Source organism: Xenopus tropicalis, chromosome 1 (genome assembly GCF_000004195.4).
Source record: "Xenopus tropicalis strain Nigerian chromosome 1, UCB_Xtro_10.0, whole genome shotgun sequence".
Lineage (NCBI taxonomy): Eukaryota > Metazoa > Chordata > Amphibia > Anura > Pipidae > Xenopus > Xenopus tropicalis.
Window position 1 is genome coordinate 193,002,383 of NC_030677.2, and position 12,155 is coordinate 193,014,537.

Genomic DNA, 12,155 nt, shown 5'->3' on the forward strand with positions numbered 1-12,155 from the left:
CCCACTTATTGTACAGCACTGCGGAATATGTTGGCGCTTTATAAATAAATGTGAATAATAATAATAATTCTAAGATGTATGGTTTGTCCTGAATCTGGATGCACCTTGTTTGAGGAAATATCAATGGTAAAAAAAAATGGTTGTTCTTTTCCAATACGATTTTTTTGTATTCAGACTCAATTGTACTTTGATAAATGTGCCCCTTAGAGTTATTCATTGACATTATTCCCTGCTCTAATGGAGTTTACAACTAAATATCTTTGTCACAGTCACACAAATTCATACACAAACTAGGCCAGTAGGCTTTTGGAATGTGTTGGGAAACACCATTTCAAAAGCACCTTGAGAAAACCCACAAAAAAATCAGCCCACCCTTGCCTCAGCTCAACTACAAGCACCCTGATGATTCTTCATAATATATATTGTTTCCATATGTCAAAAAAAATGTTAATTGTATTATTTTTTCACACTCTCTTTATGAAAAGGAAACCACTAGATTTTTGTACAATAAAAATGTATTTTGATTTTCTTTAGATTACTTTTCAGGTTTCCGCAAAACTCCAGGAATCAAGATGTGTCTATTTAAGCAAAGGAGAAACCCCATGTGGACATGTTTTAGCAACAGGTTATTCCATCACTTCATTCAAGCAACCTTTACAATATATTTATATTTTTACATTTTATGAATGGAAAAGTATAGCTTTGATGTATATATTAAATATGTATTTAAACACTCCACGGGGGGGAGAACCAGGGAGCTTATGGTCACTCTTTTGCTACAAAATCCCATGTGCTACACAGATTATTTCCATTGGCTATTTCTACTTGAGAAGCACATTAGTCAGGAGAAAGCTACTAGTTTCTTAATGGTATCTATGGTGTTGAATGTGTTATTGTAGGGTGGGTTTATATTCACTTAGTTGTATAATAATAATTCTAAAAGTAGTTTTCTGCTTCTTTCTCCTTCATTTCTTAAAAAATATATAATATTAACAATCGGATATGCAGCGTGGCTAATACATCCAAAACTCAATGCCATTCTAATTGTATTTATATATAAAACACTTCTATTCAAGTTTTTTTATTATATTATACAGGTATGGGATCCAGAAACCCGTTATCCAGAAAGCTCTGAATTATGGAAAGGCCATCTCCCATAGACTCCATTTTAGTCAAATAATTCAGAATTTTAAAACTGATTTCATTTTTTTCTGTAATAATAAAACAGTACCTGAACTTGATCCCAACTAAGATATAATTACCCCTTATTGGGGGCAGAACAGCCCTATTGGGTTTATTTCATGGTTAAATGATTCCCTTATCTCTGTAATAATAAAACAGTACCTGTACTTGATCCCAATTAAGATATAATTACCCCTTATTGGGGGCAGAACAGCCCTATTGGGTTTATTTAATGGTTAAATGATTCCCTTTTCTCTGTAATAATAAAACAGTACCTGTACTTGATCCCAACTAAGATATAATTACCCCTTATTGGGGCAGAACAGCCCTATTGGGTTTATTTAATGGTTAAATGATTCCCTTTTCCCTGTAATAATAAAACAGTACCTGTACTTGATCCCAACTAAGATATAATTACCCCTTATTGGGGGCAGAACAGCCCTATTGGGTTTATTTCATGGTTAAATGATTCCCTTTTCTCTGTAATAATAAAACAGTACCTGTTCTTGATCCCAACTAAGATATAATTACCCCTTATTGGGGGCAGAACAGTCCTATTGGGTTTATTTCATGGTTAAATGATTCCCTTTTCTCTGTAATAATAAAACAGTACCTGTACTTGATCCCAACTAAGATATAATTACCCCTTATTGGGGGCAGAACAGCCCTATTGGGTTTATTTCATGGTTAAATGATTCCCTTTTCTCTGTAATAATAAAACAGTACCTGTACTTGATCCCAACTAAGATATAAATAATCCTTATTGGATGCAAAACAGTCCTATTGAGTTTAATTACTGTTTTATTCATTTTTTAGTAGACTTACGGTATAAAGACCCCTTATCCGGAATACCCTTGGTCCTGAGCATTCTGGAAAATGGATCCTATACCTGTATCATCACTAGTTTCCCTCCCCTCTGGTCTTGAGAAGAAGAAGTTATATCCTTAGCATAGGTAGGCATTCTTTATATTCTGGGAGGCAGATTTAAAATTTGTATTTAAAGTTTTCTTTCCAAATGTGACAATCCATAGTGACTGAAAAAGTGTAAACGTGTAAGAAGATGTCATTATGTAGAAGAGTTTGCTACAGTGACAGCAGTGGGATTGTGAAATTCTCTCTCTCTCTCTCTCTCTCTCTCTCTCTCTGGAGCAGATGTGCCATCAGATACATTAGATATATTTGGATGCCTATATTCCAATCTCATAATATTGTTTAAAAAAAAGTTCAAGGGTAGCGCTAGGGATGTAGCGAACCTGAAAAAAAAAATTTGCGGACCAGTTCGCGAACTTACGCCAAAACTCGCGAATATTCGCGGACTTTGCGAACCCCATAGACTTCAATGGGAAGGCAAACTTTAAAAACTAGAAAAGCCATTTCTGGCCAGAAAACTGATTTTAAAGTTGTTTAAAGGGTGCCACGACCTGGACAGTGACATGCAGGAGGGGGATCAAGGGCAAAAACTTCTCTAAAAAATACTTTGTTGGCACAGCGTTGCACAAAAATAAAAATGCAAGATATTCTAGCGAAAATACACGGCTTTTTTTCTTTCGCGCTAAACACCATGAAAACGGGATTTGCGGAAAAACGCCATGTGTGATTTGTGTGATATTTTTTGCGCCGATAAAAAAAAAGCGGAAAACGCCGCGCGAACCCAAACTGCGAACATATGCTGAAAGTTCGCGAACATACGCGTTCACGAACACCCGATGTTCGCGCGAATTTGTTCGCCGGCGAACAGTTCGCTACATCTCTAGGTAGCGCCCCAAATACTAGATGGAATGTAGAAACTGGAAACTATTTTTTTTCTGTTATTAGTATTAAATCATTCTTTTCCCATAATTAAACAGAAACTAATCTGAAAAAGGTTTACATACAGGTATAAAGGATGTAAAAACATGTTTTTTTTTTTTCAAAACCCATCTGTTAATAGAGTTTTCACCAATGCCCTTTTGGGGTCCTGGAACTTTCTGCGGTGGAGCTGACTGGGGACAAGGTTAATCCAAATTTGCGGTACAAAAAGGATCAGCAAGGAAAGTCAGGGTCAGGCAAAAGGTCAAAATGCAGAGAGCAAAGAATCAGTCATCAAAAGGCAGGCAAATAGTCAAATAAAAAAAGAGGATTCAGCAAGGTCAGGGGACTACTGAACCAGCTTGGGCACCAAAACAAACCAAGAAACGATATTTATGTTTAAATTTGACTCCAAAGTGACATCAGAGCATCCGAGCTGTGTCAGAATGCATGTCAAATGGTGCCTGCACAGAAGAGGCTGGGGACCGCCGTGCTTGGAGGTAGAAATGCACACCAGTCTCCCTGTGCTTCTTACACATTTTCTTCATTTCCCAGGGTGCTATAGTCATGTGACCTGTGCTCTGATAAACTTCAGTCACACTTTACTGCTGAGCTGCAAGTTGGAATGATATCCCCTCACCCCCAGCAGCCGATCAGCAGAACAATGGGAAGGGAGCCAGATAGCAGCTTCCAGTAGGTATCAGAATAGAACTCAATAGCAAGAATCCAAGTCCGGCTTGGGACTCCATGGGAGTAGGAGAAACAATAGGTTAGCTGAAAGCAGTTCTAATGTGTAGCGCTGGCTGAAAGCTCAGACTCAGGCACAATGCACTGAGATGGCGCCTACACACCAATATTACAGCTACAAATACATTTATTGGTTCACGAATAACATTTTAAATGGCAGAGTGAATTATTTGCTATGTAAACAGTGTCATTTAGAAATAAAAAAATACACCATAAAATCATGACAGAATATCACTGTTTTTCAACCTCGACAACTCTGTCCATATAGAGGGGATCTAAATAAATCACATTATCCATTTGCAAATGTAATGCATTTAAGAATAAATGCTGATGTTACCCATAATGCAACCGCACCAAACCCATTTATCTCCCGGCGAAATTCTCTTATCAGATTTTGTTCCGTATCACGTTTACTTTGGGTACTCGACGAGCACCTTCCTCAGAATACACTTTGTTATTGTCAGTGTGTGTGCTGAAAAGTAAATGCCTATATTTGTTTAAAACGCGTAGGAAACAATCGGAATATTGTTCAGGTAGAAGGTATGTTCTTAGCCAGCTCTTTTAGTGGCTTTGCATTAGGGAGGAATGAAATCGGAGCTGGAGAAGTAAACACAATCACAATAACACTTTTGCCGCTGAGCCTGGCGCTGAAGTATTGATTTTCGTACAACCAGGGCTGTTTGATGTCGCCGTCGAGCACTGAGGCAGGAAAAATGATTATTGACAGATTTTACCAAGTGAACAATAAGGGACGGGGAGACTACAGCAGAGACACGCAGAAATGGCCTTTACGTGTTCCTTGGTGTCAGACAGTAACCTGACACAGGAGTAAGTGCAGCTGTCTATATTTAACCCCTTCTGCGCAACCGGCTGATGGAGAATTTGGAGGCTAAAGTATACTCTTTAGGATTGGAAAATACCATAAGGTTTAACAAATCATTTTTTGTGTTTATCCATAATTTATCCATTGCATTTTTTTTAATTTCAACTTCATTTTTTTCCCTTTTTTTTTGCACTTTGATGTTGGTTTATTTCCCTGAAATTCATTGTTTGTGTAAAATGTGCACTTATATTTTATTGGCATAAAAGGTAAAGCTGTCATAAATAAATAACAAATCATTTATAGACTGTCAAGCCTTGTTAGACTATGCTTTTGCATTATTAGTAAATAATTAAGATTCACATTAAATGGCAGCACAGAAATCAGTGCCTCCTGCATAAACAGATGAATAATTAACCCTTTGGCATCATCTTCTATAAGTGGTGTAACTACTGGGAATGCTGGGGGTGAGATTGTACCCAGGCCATTACCCCCCTTGCAGGGTCATTACTCCCTTTCACTTACGCTCAATCAGGGGAAGACATCAGGCAGTGGTTGGGGCCCCTGTTGGGGGGCGCGGAGGGGGCCCCTGCAGGGGACATGCTGGTGGGGGCACCTTGGGCAGTGTGGGGGCACCTGGGGTGGCCCTTCACCCCCCAGACCGACCCTGCCCCCTTCGGCTCCCTGGAGCAGCCAAGCAGAGGGAATTTCTTGATGAAAAAAATCTGCATCTGGAGAAGGGAAGAGGGCCCAGTAGCACTTTCAGCACTAGGGATTGTTACGTTACTGAATTTTATGATAGATGTAACCTCATGTTTTGCTAATGTGATGAGAATTTCCCACAACCCCTAAGCTCAACTTCTTAAGAACAGCCTAGAGCCCAATAAGCATGTGCAGTGCCTGTGACACTCAAGCCTTACATGATCAGAAGATGGGGAACTGCTGTGAAGGCCTGGATCATTACTGTTACAGGGCTGCTAAACCTCTGGACCAGGACAGTCATTTTAGTATATAAAATCCCTGTTCTGCTTTATTGCTAATACCTAGTAATCTCATGTGCTTATATATTTATTATTGATTCAATTTTACTGTGTAACTTTGTGTGGCTTGCTACATTGAACTTGATTGTATCAAATTTTCTCCAACTGTTTAAGAGTTAAATGGGCGGTACTGATGTCCTGCTCATCATCGTTATGTCACTATTTAAATGTTTTCTTGCTTGTGTTTGTTATGCCTATGATTAAGTGTATATTTACACGAAACGCGTCAGGCGTATTGTTTTTAAATGGAGTAATAAAAATCGAGTTTTAAGCAAGCCGCTGTGTCCGGTGCATTTGGAGCCCTTTTGCATATGCGTGAATACCTAGTAATGAGCAAAACTGTCCCATTTTGCTTCGCCTAAAAATTCACGCAATGGTGAAAAATTCGCAAGACGCACAATTATTTTGTCCTGTGTGACTTTTGATGCTATTGCGCCTATTTTGACGCGACCACAACAATGTCTGCCGAAAAAAATTTGCTCATCACTAATAATAACCGTGGGATTTGATAATTATTATTGGAGAAGCAATACTGGTGACTGCGAATAAAGTGTTTCCTGTGTTTACCTGCAAGACTATGTGGGCCACCCATTTATTCTCCTCTAGTGTGTGACTGCAAGCCCCCTTTGTGTGGTGACAGTGGCGCGTACCATAAAGGGTTAATTCTGCCGGTTATTTCTAAAAAATTATTGGGCGCTATGTTGTAAGCAGCTTTGATAGATAAAGGGTAAGTCATAACTCATGACTCCATGCATAGCTACAGAATGCACACTTTATATCTGGATCCCTTGTACCCCTAATACACTGTTTAGTTGAGTGAAAATTCACATCTCCAGTTGTATTTTATGGTCATTGACTCAAACTCGGCATTAAAATCTCATCTGCTTTTGTAAGCAGCAAATATTACGTAAGTGGGAAAATAAACACAAACGTTACTTTCTGCAGGTCCGACATCAGAGACTTCATACTGACACAATAGCAAGGGATAGGGATAATGCCAGGACAAAAGAAGAAATTGTTCTCTTTAATAAGCATATCGCCCTATTTTACTGATAGCAGCTAATCGCTTTTTATCTGCAAAAGTATGTGAACAGTGTAAACCTTCCGACTTCAAAACACCCACGGAAGATAAACTTTAAATGCACAAGAAAAGGTGTTTTTTTATCCACTGAGGCTGAACCTACTAACATGAGACTGAGAGCTCATTTAGAATAAATCAGTTCAAAGTATTAGGAGACACACGGAGCTTCTCGTAGCAGCTACTTTTTCACAGTTACTAAACTCCAGAAAATCCCCTGCCATAGACAATACTGAGAATTGCCTCTGCTAAAACACATGTAGAGACAATTATCAGTAAATGATCAGCATTGTCTATTTTAGTAGCCACGACAAGTAGTTGCTACTAGTAGCTTTGTGTGTCTTCACCCTTAGGGCTCTGGCACACGGGGAGATTAGTCGCCCATGGCAAAACTCCCTGTTCGCGGGCGACTAATCTCCCCGAGTTGCCTACCCCTGCCATCCCACCGGCGAACATGTAAGTCGCCGGCGGGATGGCAGACGCCAATAAGGGGTAATTATATCTTAGTTGGGATCAAGTACAGGTACTGTTTTATTATTACAGAGAAAAGGGAATAATTTTTAAAAAATTAGAATTATTTGCTTATAATGGAGTCTATGGGAGATGGCCTTCCCTTAATTCAGAACTTTCTGGATAATGGGTTTCAAGATAATGGATGTCATACCTGTAAATTGCAAAATTTTTAATTTAATTACAGTAAATTGAGAGCTAAGGAACTTAAGCTGTAATGTATTTTTACAGTATATGCTTAAAGGCACAGTATAGGAATTGCTATCCAGATAAACCCGTTATCCAGAAAGCTCTAAATTACAGAAAGCCCATATTCCATAGACTTCAAATGAATTAAAAATCTAAAACTTCCTTTTTCTCTGTAATAATAAAAAAGTGGCTTGTACTTGATACCAACTAAGATATAATTAATTGTTATTGGAGAAAAAACAAATGTATTGGGTTTATTTAAAAAGATTTTTAGTAGACTTATGGTGATCAGTGAGGAATAAATCTGTCCCTTTTTGCGGTTCAAGTCAATAGCCATTTCTTCCACAGGCATTTACCTGCTGAAAAATGTTGCATATCATTGTTGGTAATCCAAATTACAGAAAGATCTCTTATCCAGAAAACCCTAGGAGATTGTAAGCTCTTTTGGGCAGGGCCCTCTTCACCTCTTGTATCGGTTATTGATTGCTTTATATGTTACTCTGTATGTCCAATGTATGTAACCCATTTATTGTACAGCGCTGCCGAATATGTTGGCGCTTTATAAATAAATGTTAATGTAATGTAATGTCCCAGGCATTCTGGATAACAGGATTTCTGTACTACAACACTGCTGCCAGAGCCTTCCATCAACAGCGACATTGAGTGCTCAAAGGCTTAAACCTGAGTGAGCAATAAGCATCAATGAATGGGCTTGAAAGGAGGACTAAATGAATACTGGGAATGTTGGGGACTTAACATTTCATGGGAACAACCATTGGGAAGAAAATGCATTTGTGTAAATGTTTATTGTTCCTTTATTAATCATAATGGTAGATACGTTAGTACATGACAGGCATATGATTTAGTTATAACTCAGAGGTGCTGCAATGTCTACGGTGTGAAAATAACCAAGTTATCTTTAAGCTTTCACTGAGCAAATACAGTAATATTTGTGTCTGGACGTAGCTAGAACCAATAATAGTATCAGGATATCTTCTTTAATGGCAAACCGGAGTTGGCCCCAACTGTGTGAATCAGTGTGAGATAAAGGGAATCAGGGAAACAGTGTGGGTACCCTGGGAACTGTACTAGTACGCTGCATTCATTCTGAATGGGGAAATCATTTCCCTCCTTTACATGGCACAGGTATGGGATCTCTTACCCGGAAACCTGTTATCCAGAATGTTCAGAACTACAGAAAGGCCATCTTCCACAGACTCCGTTATAAGCAAATCATTCTTAATGTTTTTTCTTTTTTTTGTAATAATAAAACAGTACCTTGTTCTTGATTCTAACTATGATATAATAAATCCTTATTGGAGGCAAAACATCCCTATTGCCGCTTACCGCGTTTCCCCGAAAATATTTATTTTTTCTCAAGAAGACACACTAGGGGGCAGATTTACTAATCCACGAACGGTCCAAAGGCATCCGAATGCGTTTTTTTCGTAATGATCAGTATTTTTGTGACTTTTTCGTCGCCGTGACAACTTTTTCGTATATTTTCTGCTACTTTTTTGTCGCTGTCGCGAAAAAATCGGATTGGTTTTTCCACCATTTACAATTGCGACAAATACGAACAAGTCGCGACGGCAACGAAAAGACGGCAAAATTTTCGTTTCCAATCCGAATTTTTAGTGGATTAGTACAGTGTTTTTCAACCTTTTTTGGGCAAAGGCACACTTGTTTCATGAAAAAAATCACGAGGCACACCACCATTAGAAAATGTTAAAAAATTTAACTCTGTGCCCAGCAGCAGTGCCCCCCTAGTACACTGGTGCCCAGCAGCAGTGCCCCCCTAGTACACTGGTGCCCAGCAGCAGTGCCCCCCTAGTACACTGGTGCCCAGCAGCAGTGCCCCCCTAGTACATTGGTGCCAAGAGCAGTGCCCCCCTAGTACATTGGTGCCCAGCAGCAGTGCCCCCCTAGTACATTGGTGCCAAGAGCAGTGCCCCCCTAGTACACTGGTGCCCAGCAGCAGTGCCCCCCTAGTACATTGGTGCCCAGCAGCAGTGCCCCCCTAGTACATTGGTGCCCAGCAGCAGTGCCCCCCTAGTACATTGGTGCCAAGAGCAGTGCCACCCTAGTACATTGGTGCCCAGCAGCAGTGCCCCCCAGTACATTGGTGCCAAGAGCCAGCCCCCCTCGTACATTGGTGCCCAGCAGCAGTGCCCCCCTAGTACATTGGTGCCAAGAGCAGTGCCCCCCAGTACATTGGTGCCCAGCAGCAGTGCCCCCCAGTACATTGGTGCCAAGAGCCAGCCCCCCTCGTACATTGGTGCCCAGCAGCAGTGCCCCCATAAGTCAGTGTGCCCCGTGGCCCCCCGTAATACATTGGTGCCCAGCAGCATTTTACTCTTCGGCGGCTTCAGCAGCATCTTCCCCTCACGCGCGCCGCCTCTGCACTTCTGCCTACACGCGACCGCACACAGGCCCTTTTATAACGTTGCGCCCCGTGCGTACTGACGTCACCCGTACACACGGTTGAAAAACGCTGGATTAGTAAATCTCCCCCTAGGGCTTATTTTCAGGGGATGTCTTATTTTTATTAAGTATAATACAACCTAGCCATTTGCGCATTCGCAATAGGATGCCTGGGACCGCGGTTGCCACTCACGCATCCGTGCAAGTGCGAATGGCTCAGAGAAAGAAGCTGTGGCAGATAAAAGGTATTCCAGTCTTCCTTCCCGCTCCGCGCCAAAATGCATAGGGGCCGATTTACTAATCCACAAACGGATCGAAAGCGTCCGAATGCGTTTTTTTCGTACTGACAGGTATTTGAGATTTTTTCGTCGCCGTCGCGACTTTTTCGTAAATTGTAGCAACTTTTTCGTAGCCGTTACGACTTGTGCGAATTGTCGCAACTTTTTCGTAGCCGTCGGGAAAAAATCGGAAAGGTTTGTCCGCCGTTTACTAGCGCTCAATACAAAAAGGCCCGACAATTCGCGCAAGTCGTAACGGCTACGAAAAAATCGCGACAATTCGCGCAAGTCGTAACGGCTACGAAAAAGTTGCGACAATTCGGTTTTTTCGGTTACTTTCCAGTTGCTAGGGACTTGTTTACCTTAGCAACCAGGCAGGAGTTTGAATGAGAGACTGGAATATGAATGGGAATGGGTCTGAAAAAAGCACAAGTAATAAAAAGTTACAGTAATAATAAAATTGTAGGCTCACAGTGCAATAGTTATTTAGCTATCGGGGAGTCAGTGATCCCCCACTTGAGCTGGAAAAATGTAAAGGGAAGAGGAAGGCAAATAATCTATAAAATATAAATAATGAAGACCAATTGCAAAGTTGCTATGAATATGGTATTCTATAACATAGTAAAAGTTACCTTAAAGGTGAACCATCCCTTTAAAGACTTCCCTTTAAATTTTTTAGTTTGCTTTTGATCTCTGGGGAGTCTTCCTTTGTGACATTGCTGCTCACTGTGTATTATTCCTCTCTTAAGCTGGCCATACACACGCCAATATAATCGTACAATACTACATTTGGTATGACTTTTAGACTGTGTGGGTCCAAATTACCACCCCAATATCGTACCATGGTTATTGGATGTTTAGATGATCGGACAGGTTAGGAAATTTCGCCCGGATAGCAATAAAATCTATGTATGTATTGTGTATCTGACTATACCCTAGGGCAGAGATCCCCAACCAGTGGCTCAGGGGTAACATGTTGCTCCCCAACCCCTTGGATGTTACTCTCAGTGCCCCCAAACCAGGGAGTTATTTTTGAATTCCTGACTTGGGGGCAAGTTTTGGTTGAATAAAAACAAGATTTCCTACCAAATAAAGCCCCTGTAAGCTGATAGTGTGCATAGATGCTGCCTAATAGCCAATCACAGCCCTTATTTGGCACCTCCATGAACTTTTATGATGCTTGTGTTGCTCCCCAAGTCTTTTTACATTTAGCTGTGAGTCAGGAGTAAGAAAGATTGGGGGTCCCTGCCCTAGGGGGACCTACAATGTATTTCTAGGATGTCACTTTCATACAATTGTTGTCTGCCAATTATTTTATGTACAGAACATCCTCCGATTTGTACTTTATCCTACAATTTCAATATGAATGTTAGCTTAAACATACGATTGATATCCAAAAACTAATAATATCTATGGCCAGCTTTATGCATGGATGTGCCTAGATATGAACTTACCCATTAGCCATTGGTGTAACTAGATGCCCCTGGTCCCTGAGAGAAAGATGAGTTTGGGACCCTCCCTTGCTGCTGAATCCTGTATATACACAGTCAGTTCCGTCTGCCTCTGTCCAATTGTATTGGGCCCTGACATCTGTGCATTGTTTTTCTTTGGGGACAAAAACTCAAGGTAATTATGCCAAGTGGATCCTAGGAGATCTTTATCACATTTCCTGCACATCTAAAGGGCCTTATGCTCGATGGCCTACATTATTGCATGGACCTAATGGGATCAGATGAGTTGATAAATGACTGAATTATCTCTATATGGGAAAAAAGCTCAGCCAGTTGCAATATAAACTGCTACATTCTGTTAGATTCCCTTATGCAATATACTGTAAGTTTTCCTTTACACGTGCATTCTGTAAGTGTGTCTCCCAGTATATGTGTGTACTTCTTATAGTATTTCTTTACATAACTTGGTTCTGAGTAACAGTTATTGAGATAAAGTCATTGAGATAAATGTATCAAGGATCCTGGAAAGAAATAAAGCAAACTAAATAGCACAATAACCTATTGGAATCTTATCAAAGCAAAGCTTGGAAGGACCTAATCATTCCGCATACAATAACTCCCGTGTTAGCTCCGTCACGTGAATAATAT